Below are 11,577 nucleotides of genomic sequence, written 5' to 3'. Positions count from 1 at the left end.
GCAGCGTCTGGGCCTTGGACACAACTTGAATTAGACAATTCACATACAAAATATAACATCAAGTACCTGGAACAAGGCACCCAATACGAACTGCGAATGTATTCATTTAGCAAATTAGGGAATAGTACTATGTCAGATAATTATAGCATATATACCATGAATGCTAAAGGTATATTACTTTTATGTAAAAATACATACATGTATTGCTTATATGTTTTTGCTTCACTTGTTATCGGATAAAAAAGCATCTGATGAATAATATTGGCTTTCCTGTTTGAAATGCTTTACACTAGTCCCTATGGAGTCATTTTTAGCTGGCTGTTTGGTGTGAGGCAAAACCCTATATTCAAGACCGTATTTTGTCCTTCGTTGATAACTTGTTATACATTGTGACTAGGATTGAGAACTGTCTCATTACAACTCATGTCACATCTACTTATTAATACGTCATTATTGGGTACCAAGAATGAGCCCTATATTTGTTTTATCAATTATGGTGTATGCATTTATATGGTTGATTAATAAGTTGATATAAGTTTAAATAAAAAAAGCACAACGAATCAAATATATCATTTCACATGTATAGCACAAAGTTCAGAGCACGTCGATAGTTAAGAAAATTAAGTTTTCAAATATTTTAAAGGGAAAACTTTAGGGAACAGATAACATGTTGTAAAATCAAAGAAAATGTACTAAAGAATCAACAAAATTATTTAGTTTGCAAAATAAATTTCATTATCTTTGGATGTTAAAACTTTTATAACCAATCTTTCAAGATAAAATAAAGAATTAAGAACAATAGATCAATGACCCGACAAAAAGAGAGATACTTATTGAAAAAGAACTTTTGAAGAGTTAATACTAAATGCAGGTTTTGTTTTCGGAAGATTTCATCAAAACTTACCATTAGTTATTTTTTCTATTTTCCAGATGATGCGAACAGTTCAGGAACTACGTACATCGGTTTTACTCTTGGGTGCACTTTACTGGTCAGTCTAGTCGTAATATGGTGGCGCTATAGAAAAGGTTTGCTTGATATACAATATACAGTTATACAAATAATTATATATTTATAATAAAAACATAACAAGTTTTTAAAGAGAAACAAGTATTGTTTTTATAAAAGAAAACATTGTAGTTATGTGCCTTTTCCATTGTTGTGATTCAAGCTCCACTGCTGATCCATTTGAAGATTAAACGCGCATATGGAGTACAAAATTTCAGTGATGGTAAATATAACGAGTTTATCTAGTAAAAACTGTATCTCCAAACGTTGGTTTTACCTTCAGCTGGTGTAGGGAATACTTCATAAGGTAGCCCAGTGATTATGTGGTTGATTTAACATTCCTTTTATATCTCATCAAAGTTGGTTTGCTACAGTAAGAATAAAAAAAACTGGTAAAAACATGAAAAACGTATCATTGAATACCAATGTCTGCTGAAGAATAAATATTTATATATTGTCCAGAATCACGATCGCTCGGAACCAAAAGGGATAATATTTCAAAACTATATAAACACTTGATCATAAATCATTATATAGTATTGTGAACTCAATAGATAGCAGCTATACTATAAATGGAATTAGCACTTATCATGTCATGTCATGGACAACCTGTGAGTTAATAAAACAGAAATCATCATTTGGTATATTTTTTATTTTCAAAGCAAAGAACAATGATAATCATGGGTATAATATTTTCTTTTTCTTTTTCTCCTTTGTATTCTACAACTTGAACATGAACTGAAACATAATATTAAAAGCAATGAAATAAACATGATTATGAAATTCCTATTTTTTCCAAATCATTGACGCTTTCAGTAGCTAACAACTATTCTACGGAGTAAATAAAAATTAACAAATGACGTGTACTAATTGGTTATTCTCTATATGTTTGCACATACTAATTATAAGGTATTGCTTTTCAAAATAATAGCTATTTTTTCCCTTACACGTTTTTTATAGATATATGTTCAGTCAGATACATAATTGACATAATTCGGATTGTAAACACAAATTATTCTCCCCATATATGTCAGCTCAATTAGAAATAAAGGATGATTGATTTATGTTTCAGAAAGTATATTATTGAAAATGTAGGAGGGTTCTAAATTTTAATAATAACTAAATGTAAACCAAATTAACAAAATACATTTGACAATTAAAGCATGTGAAGGATAACAATTTCTGTGATATATTAATGTCCGTTACTCTAAAGTTGCCTTGTCCTTTTAGAAATATCATTGGATAAGAAAAGGCAAATCATAAAATTATGTAAAGTTTATCATACAAACAAACCTGAGATAAAACATAGACAAACAAGACCATAATTACAACACATTGTAATTCACGCATGAGAGCAAACAGCATACTATAAAAATGTTTAGAACGCAGTAAAAACTAATCGAGGTTAATTATCTACGACAGGAAAGATAAAGCATTTCAACTGCACAAAAGGGCAATGATAATTAATATTTATATTCATTGACAGGCATTGAATTTGGAAACGATGTCTGGTGTATGACAATCTCAATACTAACATATATGTCTTTATTAATCAGCTAGATCGGTTATGAACAAATTCGTGATAACAAAAGGTAAACAGTCTAAACCTATATTTCATTGTATTGATACAACATGCAATCGAGATTTCGTCTTTTCTAAACCATCTTAGTAAATAATGTGTTTCTAAAGTTCTTTACATATGACATATAATGACACTTTATGGCTTCTCTTTCTAACAATGTCACATATATGTACATGTACATGTTAGATTCTTATTTTTAATAAAGTTTTACTCTGAGAATGAAAGTTAATTCGTTTTGTAATTTTCAATTGGAAGGATAATATAAAAATTATAATTATTGACAATAAATTAAACAAAATTATAATTGGACTGCTTGATAAATATCGATACATTTACCCCAAAATGCTAGTTTAGTTTAAACATATTTATTTATAGTGGATTGGGAAACAAGTTTTGCAACTTATATTAATCCCTTTCCACTTTGCGGGTGCGAGTGCTGCCTTGTAGCGGCATTAGCCTACTCTTTTTCGAAATCTACAAGGGTGTCTTTAACGTGCAAGAGATGTGGCTCTCTCTTAACACGGGCCAGCCATTTATCGTCCCCGTCCGACGGACTATCATCGTTTCCTCAAGACCATACTCGCAAATGGTGTCAAGGGAGAGCCGAAAATTGAGTTCCTGAAATTTTCATCCCAAACGGGAATCGAACCAGGAACCTTTGTGTTAGTAGTCCGATGCACTAACCACTACACCCAAAATGCTGGTAGATTGGAACGTATTCTATATATTTTTACCATTATACCAACGATGTCTAACTTACTGGGAGGACAATGAGTGAAAACTAGACTAAAACATTAAGGATAGGGTAGTTTTTGTTTATTGATTCCATTTGTTTACTAAAATTAATATTGTTTTAAATCTGCAGATCTAACCTTCATTTTTTTATAACAAAAACAAACCGGCTACATATTAGAAAAAAATTCACACAAATTATTGTTATTGTTGCAGATCTGGAGCAAACGAACAACAAAACCAAGGTAATTATGGCACCCTCTGACTTTGGAATGGTCAAGATGGCTGCCGTTGCCATGGAAACGGGTTAAATGTGAAAATTTTCAAAATTTTCAAAATGCTCCAATCTTTCTAATACTTTACAAAAATGGTAAATGGCATGTGCTGATATGCTCTTTGACTTTGGAATTTCAAAAATGGCTGCCGTTGTCCTGGCAATTGGGGAAGGGTGTCATCCGTTATTGCTGGCAATTACAAATCTAGTTGGTATTACTATTGTTAGATAAGCCTGGAACATTGTGTCGATTAGCCGGCAAATAAAAAGTATGGTTTTCACTTATAAGTTATCGATATTTAACACATTTTACAACTATTGAAAGACTGGCGACATATATGAAGGCAAGTTCTCGGACCATCTTAAGAACATAAATATACCTTTGTTATATCTTACGAACAAACAAATTACATTAAACAAATATATAAATAATAGTACTACAATAAGTAAGGATTATCATCCCTTCGTAAATTTTACGGACGCCATCACGAGTTGGTTGACCGTTATGGAATAACCGTTTTAAAAATAATATCGAACATGTTCCTTACGTCGTTACTACAAACCCCTTCCCTTTCATGAATGTGACCTACCGAATTATACTATTTACCGGATTTGTCATTACATAAGCAACACGACGGGTGCCACATGTGGAGCAGGATCTGCTTACCCTTCCGGAGCACCTGATATCACCCCTACTTTTTGATGGGAATTGTGTTGTTATTCTTTAGTGTTCTATGTTGTGTCATGTGTACTATTGTTTGTCTGTTTGTCTTTTTTCATTTTTAGCCATGGCTTTGTCAGTTTGTTTTAGATTTGTGAGTTTGACTGTCCCTTTGATATCTTTCGTCCTTCTTTAATATCAATATTTTATTCTTTACGTACATTGTAACAAAGGTAAAAACCTAAGCGGTGGCCAAAAATAGAAAAAGGAAAGTGGGGAGAATTAAATTCAAATGAGTGAGGAGACACGATTATTCCCCAGATGATACCATTGTATGCTATCACATATATAGAATAACTGTTTTCTATATGTGAATAATATCGTTTTATCTGTTGTGATTATTACTGTGTGTTTGTGTTATCGACAATGAATTATTATTATTATAGTCATCAGTTAAGCAAGTTTACGTTCCCTATGTGCGTAAGTGGAAGACATAACTAATAATACAATGTATCAGAGTACATTTTAATGACTTTTAAACTACTTTATAATAAAATAGATAATTTTGAAAGAGTTGCTGAAATTGTACTCTAGTAAGAACGGACTGTGTCTCTTATAAATCCCCAAACATGCTCAAAAATATTACAAATACTTTAAAAAGTATTTTGCTTCTGTAGGAATATACACCCTCTTAATTTCATGATATGGGATAAGATACATGTATGTATACAATTTGAGGATCCCTGCAGGACTCTCAGGAATGAAATGATACTTTTACATTTCTAAGAAGCAACATTCCAGCCGCAGCTGCGTACAGTGTATATATCTCCCAATTGATACGATATTTCTGTGTTTGCATTTCCTATCATGTTTGTCTTGATAGATGGTTGTTGCTCACAAAGAAGCTATTAAATCAAGAGTTCGAAATGGTGAAGTTGAAATCATCACTTCGTAAATTTTACGGACGCCATCAAAAGTTGTTAGACCGTAATGGAATAACCGTTTCACGAATGATATCGGATTTGTTCCTTACGTCGTTAATACAACCCCCTTCCCCTTCAAGAATTTGACCTATCGAGTTGTCCTATTTACCAGATTTGTTATCATATAAACAACACGACGGGTGTCTCATTTTAAGCAGGATCTGCCTACCATTCCGGAGCACCTGGGATCACCCCTAGTTTTTTTATTCGGGTTCGTGTTGTTTATTCTTTAGTTTTCTATGTTGTGTCATGTGTAGTATTGTTTGTCTGGTTTTTTTTCTTCATTTTAGTTTTAGCCATGGTGTTGTCAGTTTATTTTCGATTTATGAATTTGACTGTCTCTATGGTATCTTTCGTCACTCTTTTAACACAGTATATAAAATATTTTTGTATGAAACAATTTCACAATTGTTAAAATAACTTCCCTTTCTTAATACAAAAAAAAGTTAGATTTGTTGAAAGACATTTGAATAAAATTTATTGTTTGTTATAGGAGAAGGATTGATTCTTAATCAGCTGAATGGATCTGCAGTTGAATTGCAAGGATCATCATCAGTATCTGCTAGTGGAGCAGACATATATTCCTCAATTGACAAACGCAAGGAAAATTTGGACAATCGAGATGTCACGTACAAAGTTGCAACCGACGGAAAAAGAAGTAAGCATTTGGTACATTTTTTTACAAAGCAATACCATTAATTTTATGAAAAAGTTTAGTAAAATATTGTAACTAATAGGGAATTTTTTTTTATGTTTTAGATATAATTTATTTATTGCATATTTTTGGTAGCTTAAAAATTCACATTCTTAGGCAACCACACCACACCTCCTTATCGCTATGTCCCATTGATGAGCATTATATTTTCTGGTCTGTGCATCGCTTCGTCTGTTCGTTCGTTCATCCGTTCGTTCGTCCGTCTGTTCCGCTTCTGGTTAAAGTTTGAAGTCGAGGAAGTACTAGATGAAGTTGAAGTCCAATTAACTTTAAACTTGGTAAACATGTTCCTAATGCTATGACTGTTCTAATTTTTCTTACAAATTAGAGGTTATACCAAATTTTGCACGGTCCGCTGATTATAGAAAATGATAGTCAGGGTGAGGCATTCGTGTACTAGGGACACAAACTTGTTATAATATACATTTTAAATTTACGTCATGTATTTTTACTGTTTTAGCTTTTACGATGGATCTTGATTCAACAACTTATGTTTTGAAATATCGCACAACTGATTTGTTTGTGAACGCACTTAGTTTTAGAATCTAATTTGCATAATTTAAGTGGATGATTGATTGTTAAAAAAACCAGCAAATTTATGTCAGCCGATATCACGTTGACGTATGTAAATCGTCTTTAATGACATTTAGCATAGAATCAACAGGACTTAATTAGGAAAACTCTATAACTCCCCCCCCCCTCCCCACCACCACCCCCACCCCCACAAGCCCAAACGTTAATTAAAATTAAGTCAAAGATCGATAGGTATGACGAATTGTAACTGATTCCGCAAATAGGTAAACTATAAACACGATAGAGACCAGGTTTGACTTAGCGTGAATTAAGTTGTTTGAAAAACCTTGAACAAATGTTAAGTGGAAAAATGAACTTGAAGCATGTATTGGTTTTTCACATGATAAAGACCATCACATGTTGATTGTGTTGTTCTCAGTGTCATGCGTGCAAATGTTTTGTGTATAACAAATTATTTTATTTATCAACTGTGATTATCATAAAATTCAATGCATTTACAATACAGAGATCAATATTATCTGATTATTCTTTGTACTTATTGCAGAAAAAAAACGTCGACCAGACAGAAAAGAATGGAAGAGAAACAACGTAAATAAATTTACTTCTTTGTTGGGAATGCATATTCGATTTCGATTTCGATTTCACAATTTCGAATCACGTTTATATGTCAATATTTACCCTAATTTTATAATTCGTATGATCATATTTGATATCATCTGCTTTTTTAAACAACAAGTATGCGTAAACTTATTTAAAATGTTGCCATGTGGACTTATATATAGAACGCAACTTATGTATCTGGTGTGTTTTTTATTTTGTTTGGATGTTTCGATAGAATTAAAGTAGACAAAAATTGTTGTTTGTTTCTATTTCAGGAAACTGGATTTTCAAAACTAAATTATATAGAAGTTGTCTTTGAACAAAACCCACGAATCGGGACATTTTACATTCATGGAGCTGACAACAGGACACCATATGCAGATATAGATTTTTCAGCAAAAGCGGAACCGCTAATTAGTTCAGATGAAAGTGATGGAAATTCCAATTGCTTGGAGAACAATTGCGACGATTTTGTGTCCCTGGAAGATGTGCAGCAGTGGAATATAACTGAAGACTGATTTTTTTTGTTTATTAACTTTATTTTTCATTTTCTCTTTCACAATTACTTACAATACAGTTTTAAAGGCGATAAAGTTTGCAATAGAAAACAAAAATTATTATGGCTGTACGTAAGTTTTCAAGAATTGTTGTGGAATGTTTCTAGAACTTACACAATTATTGTGTGTTTTTTTATGTTTTTATATCGATGTTTTTGTTTAAGGTGGTACCTAACACTTTAACTAAAATTAATTTAATTTTCTTAAAATTTTGACAAAGTATTTAATTTGACCCTTTGACAAAAATATAAGAATTTCAAAAAATTTGAACCAACCGTTTGATCATAAATTACACTGGTTATATAGCAGTTTGACAAACACCTTTTTTGATCATTGAGAAGCTTAATATTCCCTTATAAACACAACGTCATTAAAACGTTCTGCTGATTTTTGAGAGTTATCTCCCTGTAGTGCTACGTACCACCTTAAGGACGTTTATTATTTTTTCCATTTTAAGACAGACAATTTGTTTGTTTATATTCAATTAAAAACTTAAAAAAGATAGTTTACTATAACACACTGAGAATTATGATGACATTATGATATTTTCTGATTTTATATCTATGCGGTCAGATAGTTTTGCCTTGCTAATATCTTCAATATATCGTGTTTCGTCATATTTTTTTTTACAAGTTTTGACATGCGCTTTTCTGAACATTCTCATTTGTTGCATCATCCAACTATTCTCTTTAATGTTTCATCAGATATAAAATATATTAACGTACTGTTAAACAAACCATAGAATCCTTTCGAAATTGTTCTTTAAAGTCAATATAGTCTAAAGGGAATGTGTTAATACTCCTACGTCAAACTTTCATAATCTATAATCTTCATCTTAATCTTGTACCTACTGGATTTACACAAATCATCTTACAAAATATTATCATATGAAGAATTGAATTCGGTCTAAAGCGAACTGAAACATTTTTGTTTTAGTTTAGTATATGAAATGAACTAGTTCAAAGCATAATTGTCAAAATTATTGAAACTTGAAATAATAGAAAGAAAGAATTTGTAAAGTATATCAGTACTTCATGACAAAATTATGAAAATTCTTTAATATTTTTGTTGGTGTGGCCAAACTTTATCCATGTTGCCTCATGGCAACAACTAAATTTGCTGTGACATTAGGAAACAGCATTTGTTATAACCAGGTTTATTCAAGAAACAGTGCTTGTACAGCAAACTTGAGCGTAGTTCATTAGTTTAAAAAAAATATATATAAATTCCATAACTCAAAATTGTCATCAATTTACTTTTGTGTGTGCTAAAGTTTGTATAATTTTCCTAGCATCTTTCATTACCCAAATGAGACACGCCACATATTTTATACTAAACCAAGACACATGTCGGATGCCACATGTGAAGCAAAATCAGTTTACCTATCCTTTCAGATCACCGGAGATAATTTCAAGGTTTTTATGGGGTTCGAGTTGCTCAGTCTTAATTTTCTATAAATATAGGAATATGTAGTATACGTGCACATGAGCCAATTACTCATCAAAGTCACAATCTATAAAATCAAACCATTATAGGTCAAGGTACGGTCTTCAACACGGAGTCTTTGCTCACAACGAACAGTAATATATAAAGAGCACCAAAGCATAACTAATGTAAAACCATTCGAATTGGAATACCAACGGTATAATCTATATAAAAATCTAGAAACGAGAAATAAGAAACACTAATGAACCACATGGTCAGTAGATTCCTGACTTCGGACAGGTGCAAACAATTGCAGCGGCATTAAACATGTTAATGAAACAAAACCTTCTCCCTTATCTGGAACAATTATTGTATAACATCTCAAAATAGAAGGACACACTATAAAATATCAAATGGAATGACTTAACGCAATCAAAAACGTAGTTCTCTTTTGTACACTTACTCACTGAAAAGCACAACGTGTAACATAGTCAGTGGATTAAATAATTTTATTACGAAATAACAAAGTCAAGAAAGATACTAAAGTTCCAATGTTGAAATGTTCACAAACTGTTTTTAAAGTTCAATTGTTCGAATGTTCAATAGCTCACAATGGCACGTGATCGTATAGTTTTATAAATGTTCAGTCCTTATGGATTACGTTCGGATATTAAGCAAATGAGTTCCAGCCTACCCACGAGGGGGAAGACCTTAACGGAATCTCCGGTACCAATCTGTTGTACCGATCTGTCCTCATCAAGTCCAAAGCTGGATCTTATATAGTCCGGTAGTCCATTAACAACGGCCCATAGCTGTAGGCCGGTTACGTAGTCGTCTGGTTTTCGAGTAATATTAATCTGTGGTTAATTGTCAAACTATGCAATTAACCCCTGACGGGTACATGTTATTTCTCAATAGACATGGTCATTTATTGGCTGCAGGGTATACATGGTATGTCTATGATATTTGAACAAATCGTTATTTAAAAGTGTCCAAAGCGTACATGATTGTCATTGAATTGTTTAATTCCTTTTTAATAAATTTCCTAATTAATACTCCTCGATAATTAATAATATGGAACACCATGCAATTGTGTAACATAATCCCTTCCCTCGCAATAAGAACGAAAGTTCGGAAAATACGATAATCCTTCTTCATTTATGCTATTATAAATCCAGTAGTTCCATTGTTAAGTTTTGGGTAACCATCACCACATATATAGTTCATAAAGTTCGGCAAGTCCAACATCTGAATATAATAAGTTCATTACATTCACCAAGTCCGATAGCTGGATATATTTACACATAGTTCATTTGAATCATTAGTTAAATAGTTCGATATACATAGTTCATGTTTTATTTCCGTCACCATCATAGTATAAAGTTCATCAACTGCTGGAAAGGGCGCACATCTTTGAACAAGTGTCGTCATCATCATCTCCATTACGTATTTGACGCATCTAGCTGGTTGGTTCGTCCTTCTTAAGAGGCTGTTAACATCACTTTAACATCGGCATTCGGTTAAGTTTTGTCCTTGACCAATGGCGCGGAGGAAGACATCTCTCTGGAATCAGTAACATCTATTCCAACCAATTGCGAAGACACCATTTTTTTCAATTGTTCGTGGCATTAGAACCAGAACTCACAATATTCTTTTTGGCTAACCAAGATATATTCTTAATTAATTAACAGTACAAACACATGGCTTTTTCAATGAAGATCGCACCTAAGCCCCACTGATAAACTTATCTCAATTTGGAAAAACTTAAACTTGTTTACCTCTCCTTATTTCTTTTCTTTTATTATTATTTATCATCTATAATATTATAATTGATAGTTTGTTCACTCGCCTTGAGTTCGCAGGATTGTCCAAGCCTAGTAATATTTTGTAAAACAATTTCTACATATAAATCAATACCTTCTTTTTTTACATCGAATTATCTGTTAGAACAAAAACAAAATAAAAGGGGGAATCTGTCGTATACAACTTCAGATCTAAAAGTTTAAAATCCTATGTAATAAAAACAAAAATATGTGTATTTACACAAGACGTAAAAAAAAACTTTAATTTACAATAAAAAAAAGTTCAATTCGATCATGTTATATAACCCCTTCACCTACATGATACTTATAAAAAAAATATACTAAAATTATATGTGTTACTTTGTTACCAATTGTAATACTTTTACTTATTTAACTTAAGTTCCTCATTAATTAATCTTAACGCTTAACATAAAATACAGACCACATATTTATTCTCATCACTCTAAAAAAAAATAAGATTCCTTGAAAAAATTTGAACTATATCTTGCGCAATTTGTTACTGTCGAATATATTTCATATTCGACAACAAAAATACCTTATTGCGAAAAAAAAATGTCTTTCTCTTTTATGTATTACATTTTTATAAAATCAGTGTATAGTTTCGTTATCTACTATTTCCTTTCTTTTTTATATATCTATTTTTCCTTTGTTTTAAAATTTCAAACCTACTGCCTATCCTATTTAT

General features: G+C 31.8%; 1 long non-coding RNA gene across 1 annotated transcript; it reads left to right on the top strand.

Moving 5' to 3' along the window:
* Positions 1-5,738: 5,738 nt before the first annotated feature.
* Positions 5,739-7,834, top strand: LOC134681898 (uncharacterized). The gene is made up of 3 exons (XR_010100712.1): positions 5,739-5,896; positions 7,032-7,075; positions 7,363-7,834. It is a non-coding gene; the product is annotated as an uncharacterized LOC134681898 (long non-coding RNA).
* Positions 7,835-11,577: the final 3,743 nt, after the last annotated feature.

The sequence above is a fragment of the Mytilus trossulus genome, chromosome 8 (assembly GCF_036588685.1).
Source record: "Mytilus trossulus isolate FHL-02 chromosome 8, PNRI_Mtr1.1.1.hap1, whole genome shotgun sequence".
NCBI lineage: Eukaryota > Metazoa > Mollusca > Bivalvia > Mytilida > Mytilidae > Mytilus > Mytilus trossulus.
This window is presented reverse-complemented; position numbering and strand designations above follow the sequence as displayed.